Below are 21,734 nucleotides of genomic sequence, written 5' to 3'. Positions count from 1 at the left end.
GTTAACATGGGTTTGTGTTAACGCCGTTAATAACGCGTTTAACTGACAGCACTATTCAGAATACTTTATTAATCCTAAAGTGAAATGATTGCAAAAGTGTATAATATACAGACATTACCAGTGTGCAGTCCTTAAAGTGCTTAGTTGCAGGCCTTGGAGCCCTTTCACACCGAGGCACTGCGAAAATGTCTTTAGCGCTATTACTGCGTTTTTTATGGCGCTAGCGGTAAAATTAACGTACCGCTGCAGGCGATTTAACAGTTTTTCAAGCATGGGCAATTTCAGTCCTGTTTTGTAGATGCTTTTTTTTTTTTTTTGCTTGCATGTTTACATTTTTGGAGATCATATGACTTTTCTACAGCTCTGGGCGGATTATAGGCGCAATTCAGATGTTTTTACAGCGCTTTCAATTAATTTCAATGGAGAGGGGCGTTTTTGAAGCATTTTTTTTTCACCGCTCAAAAGCTGCTGCTTGCAGGACTTTTCTCAACACCCCGCCAGCGCAATGCCTCAGTGTGAAAGGGTCCATTGAGATGCATGGAGAGCGTTTTATGAGAGTTTTAATAGCGCTATTTTTAGCGCAAAAACGCTCCAGTGTGAAAGGGGTCTTAAAGTGTAACTAAGCTCACAGCCGTAAAATCAGTCTGTATATGCAGTAAAGCACGCTTGTTATACTCGCTGAGGAACCTAAGGGGTTAATCCTTCGCCTTGTGTAAAAAGACAGTTTCTCTGATCCTCCCCTTCTTCCACAGTCCCCATTCCATCTCCAGATGGTACAGAGCCTTGGGGGGCACTCTGTACGTGCTCAGCCGTTGCCAAAAGTTTTAAGAATGACACAAATATTACTGGTAATTTTACACAGTCTGCTGTGAGATTTTATGATGACAATTCACATATACTCCTGAATGTTATGAAGAGTGATCAGATGAATTGCAATTAATTTCAAAGTCCCTCTTTGCCATAAAAATGTACTCAATACCATGAAAAGATTTCCATTGCATTTGTGAGGAAGACTTTAGGAAAGTCCAGCAAGCACCAGGACTGTCTCCTACAGTTGACTCAGCTGCTGGATCGGACTCCACCAGTGCAGAGCTTGCTCAGGAATGGCAGCAGACATCTGCATGCACAGGTAGGCTAAGACTTTGAGGATGGTCTGGTGTTGGGAAGGGCAGCAAATAAGCCACTTCTCTTCAGGAAAACATCAGGGACAGACTGATATTCTGCAAAAGGTACAGGGATTGGGCTGCTGAGGACTGGGGTAAAGTAATTTTTCATGATCCCTTTTCTGATTATTTGGTGCATCCAGAAAAAACCTTGTCCGGAGAAGGAAAGGTGAGTGCTACCATAAGTCCCGTGTAATGCGAACAGTAAAGCATTCTAAGACTATTCATGTGGGGGTTGCATCTCAGCCAAAGGAGTGGGCTCACTCAGTTTTGCTCAAGAACACAGCCATGAATAAAGAATGGTACAAAAACATTCTTTGAGAGCAACTTCTCCCTACTATCCAAGAACAATTTAGTGACGAACAATCCCTTTTCCAGCATGATGGGGCACCTTGGTAAAAGGGATAACAAAGTGGCTTGGGGAACAAAACCTCTACATTTTGGGTCCATGGCCAGGAAACTCTCCAGACCTTAATCCGATTGAGAACTTGTGGTCTATTAGAGGCGGATAGACAAAAAAAGAAAACACAAATTCTGACAAACGCCAAGCACTGGGAATTCAAGAATGGTCTGCCATTAGTCAGGATTCCAGAGGTCTTGAAAAAGAAGGGTCAACACTGCAAATATTGACTCTTTGCATAAACTTGATGTAATTGTCAAAGCCTTTGACACTTCTGAAATGCTTGTAATTATACTTCAGTATACCATAGGAACATCTGACATAAGATCTAAAAACAGACCTTTTGAAAATGTAATATTTGTGTCATCAAAACTTTTGGCCACGGCTGTATTGCTAGAGATTTTTATTTATTGGAGGGTGCATGTGATCAGCACTGTTCAGACAGGGGTCATACAGGCTCATAGGACCGCTAAAGGGAAATTAAAACTTTTTTATAGTATTTTTTTATAAAATTTTCAAAAAACAAAAATAAATAAAATACAAACTGAAAATAGATGCCAAACATGTAGTACAGCTTATAAGAATGCCAATTGAAAAGGCATATAACAGGTGTTCAAACCATAGATATATAGCTACAAAATTCATAGGAGCTAAATAATTCAACTGTATCGACCAGGGAGGTTGGAAAGTCGGGGGTGGCACCCATGGAGCAGGCGGTACAAACAAAAACAATATTTCACATGAAAGGAATTATTGCACTCTGGATCCAGTGTCAGTGGGAACCCAGGGCCCCCAAACTGAGGAACCAGGATGCCCCAAGGAGATCCCACCTAGGGAAGGAGGGAATGGGAGGGAGCACCATGGAATCACAAAAAGAGCAGTCTAACCGGACTAAGGAAACGCAAAACTTGGCACCTATGCGTAAAAGTGTACTGCACTACTGGAGGGGTAGTGAAACGGCACTTGGGACTGATCCCACAAGTCCCAAGTTTTGGAAAATTGATGGAGTGTATCATGGACCGTCAGTCAGGTGTTCCATCCTGCGGATTTGTTCCAATATTTGCAGAACCTGTCCAAGGGTGGGTGGGGAGGGCGACAACCATCTCAGAGGTATAGCTCTTTTTGCTGCCAGGAGAAAAAAGGTGATCAACCTTTGGGCATGTTTGGGGATATCAGGGAACGGCAAGCCCAAAAGATAGTGGAACGGGTCCAGAGGGAAAGTAGTTTCAAAAAGCTCTTGTAGATTGGTTTGAATGGAGGACCAGAAAGGCTGAATCATGGGACATTCCCAAAAAATGTGGAAGTGGGACCCAACGTCATCCCGGCACCTCCAACACACCTGGGAAGCTTTGAGGTCGTATTTATGTAAGATCTCCGGTGTCCTATACCAAAAAAGCAATATCTTATAAGTCGTCTCCCTCTGCTCCACACACCTTGAAGACTTGGAAGTGGTCTCCCAAATCTTCTGCCATTGAGGGAGTTGGATGGTTCGCTTAATAATCTGGGACCATTTCTGCATGTAGGAGTGAAATGTGTCGGTGAGTGAGGAAGCTTCATGCAAGTATCTATAGATATCCGAAATAAGATGGGCCTTGAGCACATAATAGTTCAAATGAGGTAGGTTTATCTAAGGTTAAAGTAGGGGATTTAGAGGAAAAATAGTGTTTGAATTGGAGATAAGAGTAAAACAAATGCTTAGGAATCTGATATTTACGCTAAAAGGTAAAAGCATGTAGGTGAGTGGATGCACAAGATTTCTGAGCTGGAAAATTCCTGCTTGTGTCCACGGGAGCATCCCAATATAAGAAAGACTATCTGGGACATCGGGATTGAATAATACGTTTAATAGGGGTGGGCATGTAGAAGAGAGGGAGAATTGGCGCAAGCACTTCTTACATATGGAAAGAGTGAATGACATCGGGTGCAGGCAAAGGCCTCGGAGATGAGTCATGGAGGTCTCTAGGTTTGTCCAAATCGTATAGCAAATATATGGGCTGTCCTATACATGGTCTGCCTGTTAAGGATACAAGAAGTTTATAAATTAAACTTTGACAAAAGTCTGAATGGGTACCTGCCAACTTCTGACTCCTAGGCCATACACCAGTTCTGGGGTGATGAAGCTGAACTGATACAGCCCTGGAATTATTTGTAGGATACATATTTTCTAGCACTTCCAAAGCTGCTAAGTAGGAAAATAACATCTGTAGCAGCATTGCTAAAAAGAACAAAATGATAAAGCTGTCTTGTATGACTTTGTTTTCGGCATTTTCTTTTTTTTTCAGTGTATAGCTTCGTACACACGATAAGATTTTCATCAGACAAAGCTGTTGAATTTTGTCCGAAGGGCGTTGGCCGACAACAAATACGAAACTACATGTTTTTTCAGCTCTTTAGCACCACCCTTTGGGCAGCTTCTGCTAATGTTGTGCTATGGTTAGCATTGCTTCTGATAATGCGCTTGTACTTTGGATTTTTTTCCGACGTACTTGTGTACACACAATTGGATAATCCGACATCACACGTTTTGTTGTCTGAGAATTTGAGACTGCTAGCCAACATTTGTTGTTGCAAAATCCGACAACGATTGTCCGAAGAAGCATACAAACATTTGGATTTTCTGACAAAACCATGCCATCACACATTTGTTGTTGTAAAAACTTGATTTGTGTGTACAATGCTTTAGTCCAGCCGAAAAAGTGTTTTTCCTTGGTTATGGATAGTGAAATGGTTTAAAACTGTTTTTACTGCAATCCAGGGCTGAGGAAAGATTCACCCTACTTCCTGTCACAGTAGTTTCACTAACAGGAAGTTGGGGAAAAATAAGGACACACAAAAAGCTGGCAGAAGTTCTAGCCTTTCCATGCAGTAATAAGGAAATGTGCTTTTCATTTCTGTCTGTCACTCGTTACTGTTTGCAGAAAAAACATTGTCAATGTGACAGATGAAGTGTGTAGAAATTTCGAATGGAGTGCTGGATAGCGATAAAAAAAAATCTGATGGGTTCTAATCCTTTCTCGCTGTATCCAAAAAAGGAAAAATTGTAGCTGGACATATGCTTTCATAGGAACAGTCTAGTGGGCTTGGCTAAATTGGGAATCTTTGGGAAATTAAATCAAGCAGGGGTCAGCTCTGTGCCTTGTTTTATAAAGGTGGAGGAATGTGCAAAAAGCTGTTCTCCCATTATACACAGAATTATTGTTGCTGCTCCAGGTTCATCAGCAGTAAGCAATAGTCTGTATGAGGGTGAGGCAGAAATATTTTCTTATTTATAGATAAATGTTCCAGGTATCTCCCCATACCTTTCTGGTAAAGAGAATATCATTTACCTGGGACATAAGTTAATCCAGCTCCGAGCAATCCTCTTTTATTGTTCAGTGAAAATTAACAGACTTCCAGATAAAAACCTGTCTAAATAAAAAGTCCTTTCCTCTCTCCTTGCTTTGAGTGACAGATTATTTACATATCTAGCTTGGACATGTGTATCATATGTTATGTTATGTTTATCATAATATGAGGTGATCCACAGTATAAAACGTGAGAAATCCACCCCTCCCCCACATAACACATCCTGGTAATATACAATGAACTGTGGATCACCTCATATTATGATTAACATAACATATGATAAACATGTCCAAGCTAGATATGTAAATAACCTGTCACTCAAAGCAAGGAGAGAGGAAAGGACCTTTTATTTAGACAGGTTTTTATCTGGAAGTCTGCTAATTTTCACTGAACAATAAAAGAGGATTGCTCAGAGCTGTATTAACTCTGTGTGGCAAGACTGGGCACAGATGATAGGAAATCTTATACTCTACATAAAAAAAAAACTTTGGGTTTACATCCACTTTAATTTTTGCTAGGTACAAATTTAATTGGCTTCAGTTGTCAGATAAATTCCTTGGAGTATTGCCTGAGTCTAGTGTTGACACATGCTTGGGTTATGCATTCGATATAATGTTTAGTAATTTTTGTAACCTTTTTTTTTCCCCCTCTTCTAATTGATCCACAAGCATATAATACATGTTAGTGGCAAGGACATTGGTGAATGGTAGCTATACCAGTAGATATATCAGCATCGGTGCTAAACCCTTATTGAATGGAGGGGGAAACCCTTTTGCTGCCAGAGCAGTTTTTGTGTTTTTTTTTTTTTTTACTGATACTTGTACTCAAGTAATTGCTGATACCTTCGCAGTGCAATTTTGAGCCCATGCAAAATGAATGTGTTCAAATTGTACTGCAAAGAATCGCTTGTGATTTGAACAGGAATGCTATGAGATTCCAGTCCGAATCATGTGTTTCCTTCACCGCTCCTTTGTGAACCCAGGCTGAAGTTGCTGTGACTTCACTGGAGCGGTGTGGGAAACTATGTGATTCGGACAGGAATCTCACCACATTCCTGTTCAAACCACATGCCATTCTTTGCAGTGCGATTTTTGAGTCCATTCATTTTGTATGGGCTCAAATTGCCATGCAAAGGTTTCGGAGCATGTGCAAGTACTCGTGCAAATGCTTAGTATCAGTGAAACCCTAATAATTTCAGGCCTGACGGTTATTTAAAACATTTATTTCCTGAAAGTGGACACCCCAGAGAATAAAAGGGTGGTAGTTAATTTTTGGGCCTACAAATGTAATTACCCAAGTTGGTAAAATATAAAAGTTGAGCTTGTGCCAAGTAAATGGATACCCAACATGCCAAACCTGAAAATTGTGCGTGCCCGTGAAACAATGACTGGCTGGTCATCGGTTTACAGTTAAAGCGGTTGTATTTTCCGCTTGGTAATTTTTAACTACAGGTAAGCCTATAAATAAGGCTTACCTGTAAGTAAAATGAATATCTCCTAAACCTGTACATTTAGGAGCTATTCACCTTGCATGCAGCTGCTGACGCCAGCGGTGCATGCGCATTGAAGTTCTGGCGGATTGTGCCAGAACAGAGGGCTCCCGCTTGCATGCAAGGGAGTGACATTGCAGCTCTGGCCTCTCACAGCGCAGCTGTTGCGAATCCGAAAAACGCTGAGGGAACATGACGGCTCCTTTGGTATCCTGCAGCCCTGTGGGAGCTTAGTTCTAAGGTATTTTTTTTATAATGAGCTAGTATGATGGATGTAAAGGGACATCCGAACCTATCCGCTAAAAACAGACGGATGGGGGATCCATTCCCTATCCGTCTTTTGCTTTGACTGTAAACAGACTGGTGATCTGTTTACATCCGATCGCCCATAGAGGAAAGCGAGCTGTGTCAGGGCTGGACTGGGACAAAAATTTGGCCCTGGACTTCATCCAGACTGGCCCACTTTGACAAGTCTCTCCCACAGCGGCCGGACAACTCCCGCAACCCCCGGCCATCCAAGCCACCTCTCCCCCTTCACTAGCCGTTTTACTTTATTAGAGTAGAACGGCTGGTACTGGTACTCTTATAGGCAGTACCAGTGGAGAAGCTAGACATTATTTCTCCCGGGGCAAAGAATCAGTTTGGTGCCCCCCCCCCCCCCATGGGACAAGATTAGGCAGAAGTGAGAAACTCCCAGGTCGCTGTGACTGAAGCCGGCCCACTGAGCCATCGGCCCACCGGGAAACTCCCTGTAGTCCCAATGGCCAGTCCATCCCTGGGCTGTGTCTGCGCCGCATAAATGGAGCATACACAGACCTATCTTCTGGTGGAGTCCACTTGTGTGAAAGGGCCCCAAGTCAAATACTATTTGCCATGATAAGGGAATGCTCTATATGTGTGTAGTGCTTCAAGAGTTGCCTCAAGGGTGTCTAAACCCAAGAACAAAAGTGTATTGTATTGCAGCTTACCAGTCTTTTGATGTGGTTGCTTCATTTTTTTGTCCTTTGCTATATTTTTACTTTGTGATTCCTTTTAATACGTTTTTCTAGCGTTTCATTTTGTGATCCACTCCTGTTGCAGGGTCGCACTTCTCACTCGCTATACTTTATCAATAGAGGATCATTGTTATAAGATGGGATGACATAACATGGAGGGGGGATTCTGCAGTTCAGAAAACTGGTAACCATATTAACTGATAAGAGTGCAATGCAGCACACACCTCCTAAGATTCCTGGCTGGATTAACAGGTAATTTAGTAGTGTATTTCAGAGATCAAAGAGGCACAAATATTAGAAGTTCATTGTTAGAGCTTGCATACACTTTAAAGTGTTGCTAAACCTAAAAACTTTTTTTCTCTTATCGTTCATGAACGGACACAGCTCCTTAAATCTTGACAAGTGGGTTATGTTCCTGTTCATAGGACTAGGCAGAACATGTTGGTTATCTTAAAACATGTAACTTTAACAGAGTTGAACAGCCCCGCCCAGGGGGCGGTCCCTCCGGTCATAACCCTTCACCCTGTAGCATGCAGCTCAGTTTTTTTACTGCCTAGCAGAGGAGAAGGACGTGGCTCCCTTTTGAGCCCTGAGTCCCGAAGAGATAATTTGTATTTATTTCTTTTTGTGATTCTTCTATCAACTGCAGGCTGGATATTATAGATCCTTGTAGTCCCCCCCCAGTCCGGCCATCGAGCGTGAGCAGACCTTAGCTACGAGCTGGGTCAGTCTCCTGGGTGGTGAGTCCCCTGGGTAACCCCCCCCCCCCCAGTCGGTGCCACAAGGAGGGTGGACTTCTTGAGTGATTTTCACTTAGACCCTGAGAGCCATCAGTGGGTCATATGGAGTCAGTATCTGGCCTTTCTTCCCCTAAATTGCCAGAGGCAGCAAACGGTGCCCCTGCACCTGCGGTTCCCATGGAAACGTCGGAATCATTTGGTGCCAGGGTGGAAGCGGTGTAAGGGGGGTAAAAAGCGCCCCTCCCCCGTCATCTTCTGGGGAATGCTCTGACTCGGATTCGGGCCTGGCTGCGGCTCTGAACTCTGGTTCTGGTATGTCAGAGGATGCAGACCAGGACCTCCCTGGTGAGGAGGACCCCTCGTCCGGGTCAGTGCAGGATAGGGCACTTGTGAGTGCACTTATTGATGCTGTGAGGGACTCTCTCAAGCTGAAGGATACAGCTGGGACTTTCACAGAGGAGCCTGTCTCCTTTGGGTCACACAAATCTAACCACTCTGTGAAAGTTTTTCCTTATGTTACTTTCTTTGATAGGCCGCAGAAGTCCTTTGTGGTCCCTCGGCGCATGGTGGCCCGTTATCCTTTTGAGGAGAGCCTTTTGAAAAAATGGGCCTCTCCTCTGGTCGTGGACCCCCTGGCCTCTCGGCTAAATAAGGTAACCACTCTCCCGGTAGAGGGGACCCCTGCCTTTAAGGACCCTACTGATAGAAGGTTCGAAGCTGTGACCCGTTCCATGTTCACCATGCTGGGGTCTGCATTGCGGCCTATTTTGGCTGCAACTTTGGTGTCTCAGACGCTTACTGAATGGGCAAAGATTTTGCACCAGACAATGGAGGAGCATCAGCTCCCCCCTGAGTGTGAGGTTGGCTGACCAGTTGTTACAGGGCCTTGTGTATGTCTGTGATGCCACTCTGGATGCAACTGCCTTGATCTCCAGAGCATCTGTATCGGCGGTGGTATTATGCCGCCTGATTTGGCTGAAATGCTGGTCTGCTGACCAAGCATCCAAAAAAGCTCTAGCAAATTTGCCCTTCAAAGGTGGGAGGCTTTTTGGTACCTTGCTGGATGACATTAGGGATGTCACTGGAGGCAAGAGCACACGTCTTTCTCTAAAGGGAAGGAGCCACGCTGCAAGCCGGGGGCCCTCCTATTCCACGCAGAAGCAGTATTTTCGTCAGTCCGGGTCAGCCGGCAGATCCTCCCAGTCTGACAAAGCTCCAGATGGGGGACAGAAGCGTCCCTGGGTGTGCAAGCCAAACAAGCCGGCTACCAAACCTGCTACCGCATGAAGTTTTGCCCCTGCCCGACTCAAGGGTGGGGGGACGGCTTTGCGGGTTTGCAGGTCGGTGGACCTCCCTGTTCTCCGACCAGTGGGTCTGCGAGGTGGTAACTTTGGGGTACAAGATGAAGTTTCTTTCTTGTCCACCAAACAGATTCTTTCCCTCAAATCTTCCCCTCCTTCCGGCTTGTCGGGCTGCTTTAATGGGAGCAGTACAATACTTGGTCAGGTGCGGGGTAATTTTACGTGTGCCACTGAAGGAAAGGTTTCAGGGATTCTATTGAAATCTGTTTGTGGTCCCAAAGAAGGACGATGTCCGTCCGATCTTGGACCTCAATGCCTTTATGAGGCTGCGAAAGTTCAGGATGGAATCCATTCGTTCTGTGGTTGCTGCGCTCCATCCGGGGGACTTTCTGGTGTCCTTGGATATCAAGGAAGCATACTTGCATATCCCCATCTGCACCGGGCATCAGAGGTTTCTGCGCTTTGCCATCTGCGAAGACCACTATCAGTTTGTGGCTCTTCCCTTTGGCCTAGCGTCAGCACCAAGAGTGTTCGCCCCGATTCTGGCTTTGCTGAGACAGCGAGGCATTGCTGTTTTGGGCTACTTGGATTATCTTCTTTTGAGAGCTGCTTCCAGCTCAGAATTAGAGGAGGACGTGTCTATAACCAGTCAGACCCTCCGGGAATTTGGTTGGGTGCTAAATATTTAGAAGTCGGTCTTGGTACCGACTCAGCGTCTGGAGTACCTAGGATTAATTCTGGACTCCTTGGAGGCGAGAGTCTTCCTTCCTTTGGAGAAGTTGCAGACACTCCAGTCGGCGGTGAAATTGTTAGCATCCTGCAAATGGTCATCTCTCCGTTTTTTGCATGCAAGTTCTGGGCCTCATGGTGGCCTCCTTCGAGGCAGTACCGTATGCCCAATTCCACATTCGAGTCTTGCAGGAGATCCTGTCCAAATGGAACAGAGCTCCATTGTCTCTGGATCATCAGATTCAGGTAAGTCACCTGGTCAGGGCTTCCCTGAGTTGGTGGCTGAGATCCCCGGCTCTTCAGTCCAGGAAGTCGTTTCTTCCTTTCCATTGGACTGTGAGCACAACGGATGCCAGCCTCACAGGTTGGGGGGGGGGGGGGTTGAGTAGGCCCAGGGTCGCTGAACTCCAGACGAATTTTGCCTGCTGATCAATGTACTAGAACTTTGAGCGATTAGGCTATTCCTCATCTCGTGGTCGCAGAGGCTACAAGGACGTCCAATCAGGATCCAGTCGGACAACGCCATGGCGGTGGCTTATGTCCCCCATCGGGGGGGGAGAGAGAGAGCAAGAAGCTCGGCTGCGGCATCGGAGGTCGCTCACATCTTGCGGTGGGCGGAAAGGAGTGTGCCGGTTCTGTCAGTCATTTACATTCCGAGCGTAGAAAACTAGCAGGCGGACTTCCTAAGTCGCCAGATGCTGGACCAAGGGCAATGGTCGTTGCATCCGGATGGTGTTTCAACTCCTTTGCCTGAGGTGGGGCACACCGGACATGGATCTCCTGGCCTCTCGACTCAATTGCAAGGTGTCGAGGTTCGTGGCCAGGTCCAGAGATCCTTGGGCAGACACGTTTGTGGTCCCGTGGGTTCAGTATCGGCTAATCTATGCCTTTCCCCCCACTAAAGTTGTTTCCTCGTCTGCTCTGCAGAGTGGACACCGAGGGGATCCCGGCGATTCTAATTGCCCCAGTGTCCTTGGTACGCCGACCTCGTGCGCTTGGTGCACCCTGGCTGCTGCCAATGCGTGAGGACCTTCTGTCTCAAGGTCCCATACTTCATCCTGCTTTACAGTTGCTGGCTTTAACGGCATGGCTATTGAAAGCCAGGTGCTAAGGGACCGAAGTCTGTCGGATTCTGTCATTTCAACCATGCTGAGGGCATGGAAGTCATCTTTGCAGAAGATCTATCATCGCACTTGAAAGGCCTACATCTCTATGTGCGAGGAGATAGAGTGGCGTCCACGGACGTATTTGGTTTCCAGGGTCCTGCTGTTTTTTTACAGCGTGGAGTGGATCAGAAACTTGCCTTAAGCACCATTAAGGGACAGATTTCAGCCTTGGCTGTTTTCTTTCAATGACCTACTCGCTGGTAGGTACTTTTGTGCAGAGGGTTCGACATGTGCTTCCCCCGCTTAGACCACCGCTTCCTCCATGGGATTTGAATCTGGTGCTCTCGGCTCTTCAGGAGCCTCCTTTTGAGAACATCAGAGAAATTCCTCTCGACGCTATCTCAAAGTGTTTTTTCTAGTAGTCATTACATCTGTCAGACGTGTTTCTGAGTTGGCTCTTGTCTTGCAAGTCACCATACTTGGTCCTCCACAAGGAAAAAGCGGTGCTATGCCCGCAGCCTTCCTTTCTTCCGAAGGTAGTTACAGCTTTTCACCTGAATAAGGACATTGTACTTTCGTCTTCGACCGTCGCATCCCAAAGAGGCTGTGCTATATACCTTGGACGTGGTACGTGCTCTGTGGGTGTACCTGTCTGCTACGGCTCCGTTCCAGAAGTCGGACTCACTGTTGGTGGCGGTATCTGGTCCGCAAAAGGGCCTGGCGTTCTCGCCAGCCACCATTTCTTGGTGAATCAGGCAGACCGTCATCCAGGCCTATGCCCTTAAGAAGCTGGCACCTCCTTTCCCTGTAACGGCGCATTCGACCAGGGCAATTGGTGCTTCCTGGGCTTTCCAACATCAAGCATCTGTTTCACAGGTGTGTAAAGCGGCGACTTGGTTGTCAGTTCACACTTTTTCCAAATTTTACATGGTTGATGTGAGTGCATCTTCAGATGCTTCCTTCGGCCGCAAGGTTTTGCAGGCGGCTGTTTGAGTTTGCAACTTCTCTGTTGAGGAGCTCTGCTTGTTTGGGGTGAAGTTTGGTTTTTGATTGCTGTTCCCACCCCTCGTTTTTCTGACACTGCTTGGGGATGTCCCACTTGTCAAGATTTAAGGAGCTGTGTCCATCCATGGACGATGAGAGAAAATAGGATTTTTTTTGTACTCACCGTAAAATCCTTTTCTCTGTCGTCCATGGACGGACAAAGCAGCCACCCCTCCTTTTTAGGATTGTACTGCTTTTTGACGAACTGAGCTGCATGATGCAGGGTGAGGGGTTATGACCGAAGGGACTGCTGATCAACTCAATTATCTTAAAACATGTAACAGGAAAAAAAAAAAAAAAGTCAGACAGGCTTTTTTTCCCTCGGAAAGTCTGGCCGTGTGTAGCCTCCAACTTTTTTGGTCGGAAGTCCGACCTTGTGTACAAGGCATTAAAGTTCTATTTTCTGTACAAATACACATTATAACCTAGAACTTCTTCAGTTACCAATCTGTGAGTGACTGACTCCTGAAACCGGGGTAAGAAAAATTGTTGACTGGTAACCAGAGACGTCTCAATAAAGGAGAAACGCATATGAGAGATGGTGGGGCTGCGCACCCTGGAAAATTGCAATATGTGATGATTCCCCAAGGTTTTTTTTTTTTTTTTAGCAGCAATTTGACTTGATCCCCCCAATTTTTTTTTTTTTTTATATATAAAAAATCTTTTTATTGTACAAAATATAATTAAAATTCATGAATATGGTTAAAATATGAGCTCTAGTTATACATTAAAGGGTCACTAAAGGCAAACTTAAAAATAAAAAATAACAAACATGTTATACTTACCCACTGTGCAGCTCGTGTATAGTTTATAGTGTCCCCCTAATCCTGTCTTCTGGGGTCCCTCGGCGGCTGTCTCGGCTCCTCCTCGCAAAAGCTTTCTACCTTCATGCGAGCGAGCATGGTGGAAAGCTTTTGCGAGCGCGCTACCGTGATACAGCGGCGGGCATAGCCGCCGACTGTATCACTCGGCCCCGGTGCGCCACGTCATGTGCTGTGATTGACAGCAGCGCCAGCCAATGGCTGCGCTGCTAACAATCTGTCCAGCCTAGCCAATCAACGGCCAGGCTGGGAACCAAAGACGATCACATGGACGTGCGCGGGACTTTCGAGGGGTCAGGTAAGTAAAACAGGGTTTCGGGGGGGGGGTCAAAGCAGTGGAAACTGCAGTTTAATGTTTCTAAATGTAAAATAATGCACCTAGGGAAAGTAATCTCTTGAGAGAGTACAACATTGGGGGTACAGTGTTGGTCAGCACTACAGAAGAAAAAGATTTGGGGGTATTTATTTCAGATGCTTGCAAAATGATGACTGCAAACAGTATGACCAGGCAGTGGGAAAAGTGAATCTAATTCTAGGATTCATCACTAGGGAGGGATCACCAGCAGGAGGAAGGAGGTTCTGATTCCCCCCTATAGATCTTTAGTGAGACCTCATTTAGAATACTGTGTCCAGTTCTGGAGACCTCACAACAGGGGTGGACTGACAACTCATGGGGCCCCCGGGAAATAGAAGATTATGGGGCCCCTGGGCTTACAGATGGCCACCACTCCAGGAGGCATTGCATAGGCAGGGCAGCTAAAATCTCAGGATCACATCAAAAGCATGTCGGTTTTGGACATATCAGGGACAGATGTAAAAAAAAAAACACAGATTTTTACACACTGTCCCTGGTTTTATTGAGCCTGGCAACCCTGATGGGGCCCCCTAGTGGCATGGGGCCCTCGGGCAGTGCCCGAGAGTCCCAATGGTCAGTCCGCCCCTGCCTCACAATAAGATATTGATAGGAGAGAACAAGTCCAGAGATGGGTAACAAAAATGGTCTGATGGATATAACTTATCAAGAGTGACTTCAGGAACTTATTATGTACAGTTTGGAGGAAAGAAGGGTAAGGGGAGACCTGCTTGAATCTTTTAAATACATCAAGGGGGTGATAGGATAATTCTTCCCCTGTGATCAGTCAAACTTCAAGTGTTCCAGAAGCAAGATAATTTTATTTCAGTTGCACCGGTACAACTGGATGGAAGTCTACATGCTAAGTGAAAAAGCAAAAGTCCCATACAGACACGAGGTGTATGACCTTCTTATATGGTCTCTGAATGTCATGTTCCACCCAGTCACCATGTTCCTTGTTAATCCTCTCCGCACAGCAGTCATCAGGTAGTGACCCAAGATCCACTGCGCTACTGTTCCCTGGGAGTGTAAAACAAGTAAAATTGCCCGGATACGTAGCAACCGCTGGAGGTATCTGAGGTCTCTGCACTGGGGGAAACAACAAACTCAATGTGTGACAGGTAGAATTTATTTCTGGTTTATAACTCTTATTATATAACTGCAGCATACATTTTAAACCTTCTGGATCTGTATTGTAATCTAGAGGAAAAGGAACCGTCGCTAAATGTGGTCTAGCTCCAGCACAAACAAAACAGCTTCCTTTTTTTTAGAGCTTTAACCGTGTACCTCAACCATTCTAACCACTCATTTTCTTTCTTGGTAACCCGTCTCCAAAGCTATGGCATCTTCTACTGTTAGGTTAGTAAATCTTACAGTGTTACTCAGAACTTCTATCTTAGTATGGCCTTCTTCTTTCTCTTCTGTGTCTACCTTTTCCTGTTTGGTTTTATTGGGTGGTAATACCTTGAGGAAAAATGTACCTAAAGGATCTGATCACCCATGCTCCCATAGAATATAACCGTTGATCCTTTTATTTTTTTGAGGTTCTTTTAATGTTATCAGCAATTGATTGCAATCTCATAACCATTTTATGCCTAGAATGTTGTACCCCCAATCTTGGTGTGCTGTGGTCCACAGGACCTGGTTCCATACTAAACAGTCAGTTCCACTTGGAATATAACAAACATATTTATCTGCCCATTGGAGCCTTCTTGCTTCAGTTAAGTCCCCACAGTCCACCATTTGGCAAAAATCAACTAAAATGGTACTAGTTACTTCTTCTATGAAGGTTAAGTTCAAGGCCTTCCCCGTACTTGCCCAGGTTCTTTCTCTTTCCAGTTTCTGCCTCCACGTATAGACGTCTCACCTAGAGTCACCAGTAGACCCAAGATAATTACTGTCCCTTCCATCCTAACCAGCTACAGAGCCCTGGGGGTAAGGTAATGGAGTTCTTCACCGGTTTGAGATAAGCCCCACCTTGTGCAGAACCTCCCTTTGTAGCCGGACTTTACCAGAGCTCTGCCGCCAACTGACCCTGCTCTGCCTGTAAAACCTTTTTGCAATGGGACTGGTGAGTCCAGGTAGACCTCTCTGCAATCCTTATTGCAGTGGGAGTGGTAAGAAGAACCTGATATGGCCCCTCCTTAGGCAAGTGCCAATGTTTCCTTTTTATTACTTTTATTAGGACCTAGTCTCCGATATGGATTTTCTCTTCTCCTTGGATTGGACCTTCTGGAATAGAACAGACCTCATTAATTTGTTTCTGTTTCAACAAGTTAGACATATATTCTGCTAAGGTACGTTCAGATTCTTCAACTGGTGTTTCATTTAGTAGTAAGGGTATTCTATATGGCCTCCCATGTATCATTTCAAATGGACTCAAACCTTCCTGTGTGGGTGTAATATGCATGCTAGTCACAGCTAATGGTAGGCAGTACATCCAATTTTTACCTGTTTCTTCCATAGCTTTTCTCAGTTTATTTTTCAGGATTCCATTGTGTCTCTCCACCAATCCAGCCGATTGGGGGTGGTAGGCGCAATGGTTTTTTACTTGGATACCCATCACTTCTGTCAAATGTTGTATAGTTTTATTTACAAAATGGGATCCATTATCGCTGTAGATCTTTTCAGGGATTCCAAACCTAGAAATTATATCTCTTAGTAATGCTTTGGCTACAGTCTGTGCGTCCGCACTTCCTGTCGGGAATACCTCCACCCATTTGGTCAAAGCATCTATTATTACCAGACAATATTTTTTCCTTTCACATTTGTCCAATTCAATAAAATCCATACAAATGTGTTGGAATGGATATTGCGGTGTGGGGAACTTTCCTTTTCGTGGTCTTATACCTCCCTGAGCATTGTGTTTTGCACATATAATGCATTGAGAACAAAAAGTTTTTGAATAGTTTGTAAAGCCATAGGCCGTACATACCTTATTTAACATCTCAGTCATCCCCCTGTTTGACACATGAGTTACTCCATGTGTCAACACTGCTGCATACCTAAATAGGGATTTTGGCAATACTGGTTTTCCTTCAGGTGATGTGTAAATGTTCTCTATCAATGTGCAACCTTTTGTTTTCCAATATTGTTTCTCCCCGGGGGGAGCATTCTGCTGCATATCAGTAAGGACTGTATGATCTATCTCTATGATTTCCAGTTCTGTCATTATTTGATGTGTTTCTTGTGCCGCTATTTTAGCCGCTTCATCTGCTCTTTTATTTCCCTCCGAGATGGGGTCTGTATGTTTTGTGTGTGCTTGACATTTGCATATCGCAAGCTCTTTTGGTAACTGTATTGCATCTAGAAGTTCTAGAATGAAGTCCGTGTGTGAAATTGGCTTACCACTAGAGGTCACCATCCCCCTGTTTTTCCATTGTTGTGCAAAAACATGTACAGTTGAAAATGCATATTGACTATCTGTGTATATGGTTACAGATTTTGTAATTATGCATGCTCTTGTCAGTGCTACAAGTTCTGCTACTTGTGCTGAATAATGTTTTGGTAAAGGCCTAGCTTCCAAGATTTCATCCTGTGTCACTACTGCGTATCCAGTTGCATTTGTGCCATCTGGATTTGTCCTACTGGAGCCATCAACAAAAAGCATCATGTCAGGATTAGATAAAGGTACATCTTTCAAATCACTTCGAGGCAGTACCTTTTCAGTGATGGCAGCAGTACAGTTATGTTTATGGCCATCAGTAGGGAGTGGTAGTAGTGTGGATGGGTTTAATGTAGTACACCTCTGTATTGTTAAGTGAGGTTGTGTCAAGAGTATTGTCATACAGGAAAGGTGTCGTGCTGGGCTCAAATGTGATATATTTTGTTGTAAAAGAATAACAGATACTGCATGAGGTACTATGAGTGTCAGCAGGTGATATAGCACTATAGATGCTGAGGCCTTAACTGCTTCGGCTGCAGGTACCACTGCCTGTACACAGGGTGAAAGTGCTCTAGTTACACTGTCTAGTTTTGTAGAATAGTAAGCAATTGGCCTCTGGCGCTCACCATGTGACTGTGTAAGTACTGATGTCTTGTGACCTTCCCTTAAATCTACTGTTTGTTTGAAAGGTTTGTCATAGTCCGTTAAGGCTAGCACTGATGAACTAGAAAGGACTTGTTTTAGGTCAGTAAAAGCTATCTCTGTTTCCTCACTCCATTTAATAGCATCCTGTGGGGCCATGGGGTTACCATATAAGGCATGGACCAACGGGGCGGTCAATATTGAATACCCGGGGATCCAAACCCTACAAAAATTCCTCATGCCCAAAAAATACATCATTTTGTTTTTTTGGTCTCGACACCTGTAGGAGGATTCGAATTCTCGCTTCATCCAGGTGCCGACCTTCTTTTGAGATATTATACCCTAAGTATTTGACCTGCTGTTGCCACAACTAGAGTTTGTGTTATTTACCTTATGCCCTTGATCATGGAGAAAATACAACAGAGCCATTGTATCAGTCCTACAAACCTCCTCTGAGGGAGACGCCACTAGAAGGTGTCTTCATAGAGGAGGAGCTGGCTTCCCCCTAGGGGCACAAATTGAGCCAAGTTTGTGGACATTGCCTGTGAAAAGATGGTGGGGGACTCTCAATAGCTCTGGGGCAACCTGGTAGGTATACCTTTTCCCCTGGTAAGTGAAGGCAAACCAAAATTGATGGTCGGGGTGCACTGGAAAGCTAAACATTACTGATATCAATCACAGAGAAGAATTCATTCCCTGGATCCAAATCATTCAATAGTGTGTGTGGATCTGGTACCACAGGAGCTCTTGGTATAACTGCCTGGTTAACAGCTTGTAAATCCTGTACCATTCTCCAGCTTGTGGAATGCGGAGCCTTCTTAACAGGGAAAAGAGGGGTGTTACAGGGGCTGTCAGGACACAGAATAACCACCCCTGTTTGTAAAAATGTATCTATTACAGAGGCAATACCCTCCTCTGCTTCCTTCTATGGGACTCCTCTGTTTCCGCCTCGGCAGTGTACTCCTCTACATCCTCATCTCCTTCAACACTTTGCACAAAAACCTTTACTTTCACATTTGTTTCCCATTGTTTTCAGATACTTCTCTGAATGTTTAGCATATTGTAAAACATCTAAAACTGATGCAGTTCGGTAAGTAACTATATTTTTTTAACAATGTAATCCTTATGATCCTGTTTTAATCCATTTACAAAAGCTATTTTTAGCTGTTGCTGATATGCACTATTCACATCCTCAGCTTCGGGGATCCCGGAGAACACTTTAAAAACCTCTCGTAGTTTATTTAGGTAGTCACTGACACTCTCCTTGTCTTCTTGCACTGTCATATTTATTTTCTGCCAATCAGTCCTTTGAATCCATCTAAGCTGACATCTATTCAGTAATGCAGTCAACCTGTTTCCCAAGTCTGGGCTATCTGGAGGTAATGGATCTCTTCGCCCCTGTCCGTCTGCTAGGCCGCAAGGGTCCCAATCCCCCTTTATGGAAGCCCAATCTGATCCCAGCACTCTCCTCAGGGCTCTCTCTACCTCCACCCCGTTCAACTTGTAACTGTTCCGTAATCCCTCTATGTTTTCAATAAATTCCGCTGGACCTAATCAGTCCATGGCCTGAAAACAGTCATTGTCAGGGGATGCTGTCCTCCCAACCCGTCAGCCTGTCCTCCCCTGGGGTTTGGGACTTCTATCAAAGGGTATACTTCACCATCATCTACACCATACCTAATAGGAGGTTTACTTGATCTCTTGGCACCTACAGGGGCATCTAGTGTATAGGTTATGGCGTCAGTTAAAGTTTCAAGGATTGATCTGTTCCTCTCTGAGATCATGCTGCTATCTGGAGAGATTAAGGAAGTAGGGTCAGAGTCTTGTTCAGAGGCGGTTCCTCTGACAGGGGTGGATGTCACAGGGAGGGTGGTACTCTGGGCAGTGGCTTGCACCTTAGGGGGAGGACTATTATAAGGAGGTGGTCTCTGGGTGCTACAAATTAAATTATCCTCTTTGTCCACAAGGGGGAGTTGGGCTTGGTATTTTTCTTTTGTTCTTCTAGCATGTTCAAGCCAGCATGCCGCCATTTCTAACTCGCACCTTCTCTGATCTTAACAATTTAAGCTTTTTTTCACCAAATTCTGGCAACCTTTTACAGTTAAATTATTCTAAAAAACACATTTTCTTTTCCTTTTAGCACAGTATATCACAATTTCAGGGTCTTTGTTATTTTTAGAAGCACAGTTTGTTTAAAACAAACACAGACAAAAAAACAAACAAACAAACAAAACAAACAAAAAAGGAGAGAGAAAAAAAAATGACCTGGTCTAAATTCACACGTGCACACACACACACAAAAGAGCAAGTGTACTTAGCAATGTCTGAATGGGGGGGGGGGGGGGGTGAGCGAGCCCAGTGTTTAAACACCAGATTGCAGACACTGCCTTAACAAAAAACGTCCCTGTTGTTACCATTAATTGGGGTTTTCAATAATTTGTAAATCACTGGTGTAGCAATCCTTGGCCACGATAACAATAAGAATACAGGGGAAACAAAATAAATATCAAAACACCCCACACTATGGGGAAAAACAAAAAATAGTTAAAACCTGTGTGTGCAGCAGTACTGTTGTTCAAACAAAAGGTAAAGTTAGCAAGGTTAACCATTTGAAAGAGATAAAAAGAGAAAAAAGTGATCACCAAGAAAACAGTCGGCTTCGCAATCTATTTAGATAACTCAGCTACTTGTAGCGCTTAAATTGTCGGGTCCGTAACCTACGACATTCGGTATACCCTTCAAATCTTTTTTTTTTATCTGTCCCGGACAGCAGGCGACGTCCATTTTTACCTCAGGCAACGCCCCAAATGCCTGTTTTACAGTGGCAATGTCTATTAATCAAGCAGAGAAAAAAAGAATAGACTTAGAGAGAGAAAAAAATGTAATTTAAAGTATCTTACCTCCAGAACACACTAGAAGGACTGGATCATGGCAGGTTCGGAACCAGATGGTTGGACCCGGGTCCCGGTAGCAATCGGCCCCTATTTGACCACTAATGTTAAGTGGGGGGACTTATTTTCTCAGTGAGTTTTGAGATCCGATACTCACCGATTTCTGATCGATCAGAACCATTGGACCCGGGCTTCAAGCATTGGTTGCGGCTCGAAGGACCAAAATGATAGGATAATTCTTCCCCTGTGATCAGTCAAACTTCAAGTGTTCCAGAAGCAAGATAATTTTATTTCAGTTGCACCGGTACAACTGGATGGAAGTCTACATGCTAAGTGAAAAAGCAAAAGTCCCATACAGACACGAGGTGTATGACCTTCTTATATGGTCAACAGAAAGTGTACTATTGGCTTAAAGACCACCGGTGGCTCATGACGCAAACAGCTTTATTGCCAATCACAGTGTCTCTTTACAACGTTTGATTTAAGGAAGTAAAACAAACAATAGAACTAGACAAGCTTAAGCAACGTGTCCTTAGAAGCCATTACAGAAACTGGACTCCATTTTACATTTTTATAAATAGTCACACAATGCACATAGAAAACTTTTCCAACAGGGGTGAATAAGATTCAGGAGGGCAGTTTTTTCAATATGAAACCAAAATCAAAAACATGGCGACATGACCTCAAACTAACTGGAGGGAAGTTCAAAACAAATTTTAGAAAGTATTATTTTACTGAAAGGGTAGTTAGTGCTTGGAAAACATTTCTATCAGAGGTAGTAAAACAGTCAACAGTAAATGGTTTCAAACATGCATGGGACAAACCTAGATCTATACTCAGAAAAAAAAGTACAAAACATGTATAAAACGGGCAAACTCCAATAGACCACTTGGTCTTTTTGCTGCTGTCACTTTTCTGTTTCTAATGTTAAACAGACCATATACGTTTTCTTTTACTTTTTGTCCAGCCAGTGGGCACACAAGTGTGGTGGATGGAGAAATTCCCTGCACTGGGAAATTGTATTCTGACAGCGGGGACACTGGTCAGGGGCTGAAGTCCATAATCAACGTGTTCCTCTGACAGAAGTCGATCATACAGCGAGCAGGAATAGTCACACACTGACAATCAGCTGCTCGCCGGTGAACTGGACTGAATTTCAATCAGTATATAGCCAGCTTTACTCTCATGAATCTTTTAAGCAGCTGTAACAGGCTCTGAGTCGTAATGACCCAACAAAACACCACTGTAAAACTTTATCACATTCTGTACCAAACAAATTTTGTCTGGAGTTGTGCTACACTTTCCTCCCCACTCCATGAATCTGGTCTTGC

This window comes from Rana temporaria, chromosome 3, assembly GCF_905171775.1.
Source record: "Rana temporaria chromosome 3, aRanTem1.1, whole genome shotgun sequence".
NCBI lineage: Eukaryota > Metazoa > Chordata > Amphibia > Anura > Ranidae > Rana > Rana temporaria.
This window is presented reverse-complemented; position numbering follows the sequence as displayed.